The following is an 8,687-nucleotide window of genomic DNA, read 5'->3' as shown; positions in this document are numbered from 1 at the left end:
GTGTTAACACAAATCTTGTATTGAATTTCGAAAAATGCCACTTTATGGTAAAACAAGGGATTGTATTAGGACATGTGGTATCTAATAATGGTATTTCTGTAGACCCAGCAAAGGTGAATGTTATTTCTAGTTTACCTTACCCCTCTTCTGTGAGCGAAGTCCGTTCGTTCCTTGGCCATGCAGGTTTCTACAGGAGAGTTATTAAGGACTTTAGTAAGGTGGCACTTCCCTTGTCCAGATTACTGCAGAAGGATATTGAGTTCGAGTTCAGTGAGGATTGCAAACAAGCGTTTGATAAGCTGAAGACTACTCTAACTCAACCCCCAATTGTGAGAGGACCAGACTGGAGTCAGCCGTTTGAAATCATGTGCGATGCTTCCAACCATGAAGTAGGAGCAGCGCTGGCTCAGCGCGAAGGTAAGGATCCTTTTGTTATTGCCTATGCGTCTAAGACTTTAGACACTGCCCAGTCCAATTATACTACTACTGAGAAAGAGCTTCTGGCTATTGTTTTTGCTCTGGATAAATTCCGAGCCTATTTACTTGGCACTAGAGTAGTAGTGTATTCGGACCATGCAGCTCTAAAGTATCTATTAGCTAAAAAGGAATCCAAACCAAGACTTATACGTTGGATACTGCTGTTACAAGAATTTGATTTAGAAATAAAGGATAGGAGTGGTAATCAGAATTTAGTAGCAGACCACTTGAGTCGCCTTGAACATTTTAAGGATGATTCTACTCCTATAGATGATAATTTTCCTTTTGACAACCTGCAAGCAGTATCTGTGGTAATCCCGTGGTATGCACCTGTTGCTAATTATTTAGTTAGCGCACATTTCCTCCACATTTTTCTAAACATGAAAGAGAGAAGCTGAAAAGTGAGTCTAAATATTATATATGGGATGACCCATATTTATGGAGATGTGGCACTGACCAGATAATTAAATGTTGTGTGCCTCAATCAGAATTTCAGTCCATTTTAGAGGCCTGTCACTCATATGAGAGTGGAGGACATTTTGGCCCTCAAAGAACAGCTAGAAAGATCTTAGACTGCGGATTCTGGTGGCCTACTCTTTTTAGAGACGCTGCTGAGTTTTGTAAATCCTGCCCCCCATGCCAGAAATTTGGTCATATATCCAGGAGGGATGAGATGCCTCAACAATATATGCTCTTTTGTGAAATTTTTGATGTTTGGGGCATTGACTTCATGGGTCCATTTCCAAATTCAAATGGATATTTTTTTATATTGTTAGCTGTGGATTATGTTTCCAAATGGGTAGAAGCAATTCCTACCCGCACTGATGATACTAACACTGTTGTTTCCTTTGTGAGAAACCATATTATATGTCGCTTTGGATCACCATGAGCAATCGTGAGCGATCAAGGCACCCATTTTTGTAACAGGAGACTAACAGGATTGATGAAGAAGCATGGGGTAATCCATAAAGTTGTAACAGCTTACCATCCCCAAACTAATGGGCAAGCCGAGGTATCAAACAGAGAAGTTAAGCATATCTTGCAAAAGATAGTAAAGCCTCACAGAAAATACTGGAGCACCAGGCTACAAGATGCACTGTGGGCATATAGAACAGCATACAAGACGCCCATTGGGATGAGTTCCTTCCGCTTGGTTTATGGAAAAGCTTGTCATCTCCCAGTTGAAATAGAACACAGAGCCTTCTGGGCAGTTAAGGAGTGCAACATGGGAATTGAGAACGCCGGAGCTGAAAGGAAGTTGCAACTGCAGGAACTGGAGAACCTTCGCCTAGAAGCTTATGAGAACTCCAGAATTTACAAGGAAAAGATGAAAGCTGTGCATGATCAGAACATCAAGAAGAAAGAGTTTCAACCTAGAGATTTTGTCCTCCTTTACAAATCTCGACTAAGGCTCATGCCCGATAAATTGAGATCAAAATGGAAAGGTCCATACAAAGTAGAGAAGGCTGAACCGTACGGAGTTTATCACCTAAGCCATCCTTCAAGCTCTGAACTTATTAAGGTTAATGGACAACGCCTGAAGCTGTACCATGGTGAGAAGGTGCAGAAAAATAAGGAGCTTGAGATCTTCCGCCTGGAAGATCCCCACATAGCAGCCGATTGAGCTAGTGGAGCGTCCAACTTACGGACGTTAAAGCAAAGTGCTTGGTAGGAGACAACCCACCGCAGTATGATCGTTCTTTTCTTCACTTTTAGTTTTTCTTCTTTAATAACTCTCCTCTTTATTAGTGCTTTCGTGCATTTGCATTTCATGTCTTCATATTTCTTTTTAATTAAAAAAAATGGGTTTTTCGCCGCGCGACGCGATCGTATCAGTGACGCGTCCGCGTCGCAAAGAGGGTGGAGAAAACAAATAAACAAACAGAGAGTTTGGCTGGAGTCCGGCTGGAGGCATGCCAATGGCACAAATCGACCCACGTGACCGCGTCCCTGACGCGTTCGCGTCGCATGGAAATCATGGCCTCCCACGCGACCGCGTGCCCTGAATTTTCGACGTAAAAGGGTGCACACTGAGATATTGTGCAAGAGTAGTGCTGGATTGGTGCTGGAAGCACAATCCTTATCATGCGACTGCGTCGCCAACGCGGCCGCGTCACCCATTTTATAACGCACACTCACGTGATCGCGTGACCCACGCGATCGCGTCACCCAATTTTGGCGATTAAAATAAATCGAACAGAGAGTTGTGCTGGAGCAAAGCTGCACTCGCGCCAGCAGCGTAACACGGGTCACGCGACCGCGTGACTGACGCGATCGCGTCTCCTTACCTGACGCACACCCACGCGGCCGCGTCGCATGCGCCGCACAGCTCTACCTAAATTGCCAAATTATCTTATCTTTCTCTCCCCCAAATCCTAATTTTTCTTTTCCCTCCTTATTTCTTCCTTCCCCCTTCTATCTCACGTTTCACTCTCTATCCCTCTCACCACCATTAACATGGTTTCACTTTCTTCTTCCTTCTTCTCTTTTCCATCATTCTTATTATATTATATACATTTTTATTTTCTTTTTCCCTCTTTTTTTTTCTTTTCACTTTTGTATTTCATTTTTTTCTTTCCCTTTTTACATGGTGCTAGAAAATTTTTGAGTCATTATCCCTCATTATATGCTTGTGACTTGTTACAATTTATTTGACAATTATTATTATTTTTAAGGGGATTGCTTGCATGTTCAATTTCATACTTTTTATATCTTACTTACCATGCATGCCATGTGTTTGTGAAAAAGCCTATATAGCCCTATGCACTTTTCTACATTACTTGACTCTACTATTCAATGCTTGCTTTTCACAAATTCTCCTTATTATTTTAATAATTAAATTCAATTGTCAATACAAACGTGATGGTTTGTTATGAAGTAATGCTTGATCTATGCTACTCATGCCCTTTGCCAGCATGCCAATAAACACCTTGCATTCACTTGTTTTTATCTGCACTAGCTATTTTCCATTAATGGCTTTTCATATGTACTCGAGAGCATGTGTTACTGTCATCTACATTTTGCTGTGCATCATTCACCCTCTTTTCCGTTTCCTTCCTTGCTGTATATCTCTTTAAATTTAATTTTCTTTCTCTTCCCTTCTTTCAGGATGGCCACCAAGAAAGGAAAGGAGAAAGCAGCCTCCAAACCACCAGCAAGAAGAGGAACTAAAAGAGTATTAGTGGCAGATCCTTCTTCAACCACAGTCAAGCCCTCAACAAAAAGAGTTAAGCGGATAATAAAGGTTGACGAAAAAGAGAAAGCCTTTCCAGCAAAGGATACTGCGCGATTTTCCAATCGCTACTGTGAGTAGATGTTCCCTATCCTGGCAGAAAGGAATTATAACAATGAATACCTTCTTATCCTCCCATCCAATATTGCTACTTTTTTGAGCCGCAAATTGAGCGAAGACAATTAGGGGTGGCAGTGGGGCGGGTAGGGGCGGGTTTTTACCCTACCCGACCCCACCCCGCCGTCCCGTCACTCAAGTACTACCCGCCCCGCCACAACCCGCGGGTAGTAAATTGCAGTACCCGAACCCGCCCCTGCGGGTACCCGCCCCACCCCTACCCGCCCCTATAAAAATTAAATATTTTAATTTTTACATATTCATATCTAAATTAAGACAAAAACTTAAAATTCATAGATAAATTAAAATACAAACATAAAAATTCATACAATGTCATTAGCTCAAATAACTTGAAATAAAAAAAAAAGTGTTAGATTACTACAAATTTAACACCATAATAAAGAAATTATAATATTAGATATAAAAAAATCTTCAACCCTTATTCTTGATCACTTTCAACATCTTCATCATCATTAAAAGTTTGCAAATCAAGATTTAAACCTGAAAATCAAAAGATATAACAATTAACAAATTAAAATCATATCTTAATAAAGATCAGAATGCATAAATGAAAAATCAGAATACATAACAAGTTCTGCCACTTATTTTATGGAGATATTGGATGCTATTAAATCAACTGTTGGCTACTGATGAGGTTAATCACAATCTTTCAACCATCTATGTGATCTTGAATTCACGTGATCATCATAATGATCATGTTTGGGACGAAATGGATTTGTATAATGCATTGCAGACTATGGAAATCTGGAGATTAAGTTAATCATAGCTTCTCCAAATGTAAAACATTTTTTAAAAATAATAATAATAAGAAATAATGAATGAAACTTGAAAATCAATAACCATACATTCACATATTAGGCCCATCCTTGTAGTTCTATATATAATAGGATTGTAACACATGAAATATTTAGATGAGATTATGAGAATACATGCTAAGCCAATTGAATTAAATTAGATAACCACAAACAAACTTTTTCTATTTGTATATGTCTATAGCTTATTCCCTGTTTCTTGATTTCATCATAATTCAGAACACTGCTGCACATTATGGATTCCCCACAGAAACTGAAATTGCTTGATTGGAAACTGAAAACACAAGACATTGGGGGCGGAAAAACATCAAGCTAAGTTCAGATCTGAAGTGAAGTGAAGTTCATTTCATATACCAGATATAGTAAATAAGCAGAATGAAAACATTTGTCCTCTTCAAGTACAAAGTTGACTTTAAAATAGAACTAAAACTCTAGAAGATTAAATATTGAACTAACTTGTCAATTTCAGAGGAATTTAGAGAAAGTGAGAGAGATGGTAGGTAGTGTGAAACCTGTTCAGGAGCAGGGAACTTTAGAGTGGAGTCAAAAGGCTTCTCATCTTGAGAAACCTTAAAATACATCAAGTGTGGAACAGCAGAGACTTTGCTTGAGAAAAGCCATTGAGCAGTAGAGCCCTTGGTGAAGCCTACAATACAAATTAGAGACTCAATTTCCCACTCAACACTCAGATCATAGAGTTTCACAACTTGGAATCTATTAATTACCCTATGTCTACCTACTTGTTTATTAGAAATACCTAATCAACAAATTGGCATTACTAATTTTTGTAATAATAAAAAAATTCAGAACACTTCCGCACATTACTAATTCTGCTAATTTCAAATGCCCAATTCTCTCCATAATTAGAACACCTTGGGCATATTCCCTTTCATAAACCAAATCACTCTAATCTTGAAGGGTCCATTCAGTACTCAATGACAATTACAAAATCAGATTAAAATCAAAATTCAAAATGCATAAAAATGATAAATCAAAACTAAACATGCACTTCTTATCAGTCAAAAATATTGTTATCAAAACTAAATATGCACTTCTCATCAATCAAAACAACTTTAATTTTTCAAATCTAGTAGAGCATGCCTGTGGGATGGCAAATCTGCAAAGACAGATGGGCTCAAAGACTTACCGGTGGTTAGAGACAGAGAAAAAGGGCTTTGGTGACAGGCTCACATGCAACAGCGACGGACAAGCTCCCAGCAACGGCGACCAAGCAATGAATCTGTGGAAGAACAAGAGAAGAACTTAGATCTCACAACGATGGAGAGACAGAGAGCACGAGAGAGAGAGAGAGAGAGAGAGAGAGAGAGAGAGAGAGAGAGGAACTTACGGAGCTGTGCGAGCTGAGCAGCGAGGGTGATGAGTTGTGCGGCTGAGCAGCGACGGGCCGACGGCAGGCGGGAGGTGAGCAGCGACAGCAAGGAGTAGTGGGACTAAGTGGTGACGCCAAGGAATTGTGACGACGGCAAGGAGCTGCGAAGCGACGGCGCAATGGCGGAGAGGAGATGAGAGGCTGAGCTGAAGAGCAAAGAGCTAGGGATTTGGGGACTTGGGGTCTCAGGTTTGATCTCTGATGGTTGGTGGATTGGAGGCAAACCCTAATATATATATATTAAGTACTCCGGGGCGGGTAGGGGCGGGTTTACCCTGACCCCGACCCTGTCCCGCCCCGCTACACTACCCGCCCCGATCAAAACCCGCCCCGCCCTCGGGTCGGGTTTAAACCCGCTCGCGGGTCGGGTACTCGCGGGTTCGGGTACTCCTGCCACCCCTAAAGACAATGGGGTTTCCTACGGAAACAGCCAAGGCAGGTCAATCTTTCTTGGGTAGTTGAGTTCTACTCCAACTTCTACATGCCAATCCTGCAGTCTGTTTATGTCCGGCAGAAGCAAGTCCCCATCACAGAAGAGGCCATTCAGCAAGCTCTGAGTCTTCCCCCTATTCCAGCAGGAATGGACGCTTTTCAAGTAGCCACCCTTCAGCGTCAGAGATACCAATTCGACTGGGACTCCGTTCTTGGAGTCATCGCATTACCTGGCAGCCGTTGGATCTACGGATACCACCGTACCCGCCCTAAGGGAATCTTGGCTTCAGCACTTACCTTGGAGGCTCGTGTATGGGCACAAATCATTTTCCATTACGTCTTTCCGAGCACTCATGAGTCCTCCTTCACTGCAGACATGGCTGTTCTACTATGGTGCATCCTTACAGACCAACCTCTGAATCTCGCAAGACACATCCGGAATGCTATGGAACACGTACAAATTGCGAGCAACTTACCTTTCCCCGCCTTAGTCTCAGATCTTGTCTTAGCAGCCGGAGTCTCCTACAGAGCTGGGGACACCAAAGCCATGCTTCCACGGGATGATCAGTATGTCCCTAACGGGAAATACCTCAGACTCTCAGCAGCCACTACAAGCCTTCCTATTGCTCCAGTTGAAGATAATCCTTCTTCAACACCACAAGCATCTACAACTGAGAAATTGCTCCAACAGATAATCGAACGGTTGGATCGGCAAGAACAGAAAGCAAAGATGAGAGAGCGTCGTAACGAGCGCCGATTCAAACACCTCAAGGAGCTACTCAAGGGACATTTTAGAGACTCAGACACCCCGGACTCCACTTCCTTCACCAGTACAGAGAGCCATGACGGCCCCGCCTGCGGAGATACTGCTACCAGCCCACCCCTGTTTCTGACAGATGGCACCGAGGAATGTGTAAAGCCTTAAGTGTGGGGAGGTCGGTCAGTACCTGACTTCCGGAGGTAAATTCTCTTCTCTGGCACCAATAATTAGGATATTTTAGTTAGATTTTCTTTTCTTTATAGAATAGAATAAATTGCATAGGTTAGGATAGTTGCATGCATGTTCTACTTGATTGAAAAGACAATAAGTTTCTTTTAAAAATCTATCTTTGGAACAAAATTTCACTAATTTTTCAAAATTTTATGATAAATTTGCTTGAGTTGTATTTGGAACATGATATTTGAGCTAAAGAACACACAACCTGTGAAAGATTTGAGCCTTTATGAATGGTTACATTATTTAACCATAATTATTTCGTTCTTGTGTGTTTGCTTCTCTATGATTGTAATCTATATTTTGTTTTATCTTATATGTCCAATAGTTATTATATTTGCGTGCTTGCACATGATTGAGGCCATTATTTGTTTAAACTCACTCATCCAAATTAAGCCTACCCTTTTCAATTACCTTTGTTAACCACTTTGAGCCTTTAATTCCCATTTATTCGACATTTTACCACATTACTAACCTTAAGCCGAAAAATAATCGTATATCCCAAATTGAATCTTTAGTTAGCTTAAGATAGAATTGTGTGTGCTAGTTAAGTATGGGAAATTGTGGGAACAAAAGTTGTTAAGGGAATGTGTCATGAAAATTTAAAGGGAATTTGGATACCTACTCATGTGAAACTACAAGAATTAAAAATCTATGTGCATTGACAAGCTTTATTTATATAAAAAAATATGAAAAATCAATAAATAAGGGGACAAAATTACCCCAATGTTGAATTCAGAATTCAAAGATCAATGCACATATGATAGAACCAAAAATATAAGTTGATACATGAGTATGGATTGAAAAAGGGAATTCTGGGTAGCTAGGTATGAACTTTAATGATGACATTAAGTGTATACAAGTTATATTAGAGCTTGGGTTAATTAAAGATTCAATTTATTAGCTCACTTGACCAAATATACACCCCTGCCTATACCTTAGCCCCATTACAACCTTGAAAAGACCTCATGATGTTTGCATTGGTATATTAACTATTGTTGATTGGTTAGGAAAAGAACAAAAGTTAGAAAGCATGATTAGAGAAGGATAGAGTGACCACCCTATACACTAGAGATCAGAGCGTACATACATTATCAGTGAGGGTTCAATGCTTGAATTTTCATGTTCCCTGCTTTCACGAGCTATTTTCTTGCACCTTTATCTGTTTTATTGTGTAATGATAAAATTAGTGGAATTTGATTTGTAATTGTT

This window comes from Arachis hypogaea, chromosome 16 (assembly GCF_003086295.3).
Source record: "Arachis hypogaea cultivar Tifrunner chromosome 16, arahy.Tifrunner.gnm2.J5K5, whole genome shotgun sequence".
Classification (NCBI taxonomy): Eukaryota; Viridiplantae; Streptophyta; class Magnoliopsida; order Fabales; family Fabaceae; genus Arachis; species Arachis hypogaea.
This window is presented reverse-complemented; position numbering follows the sequence as displayed.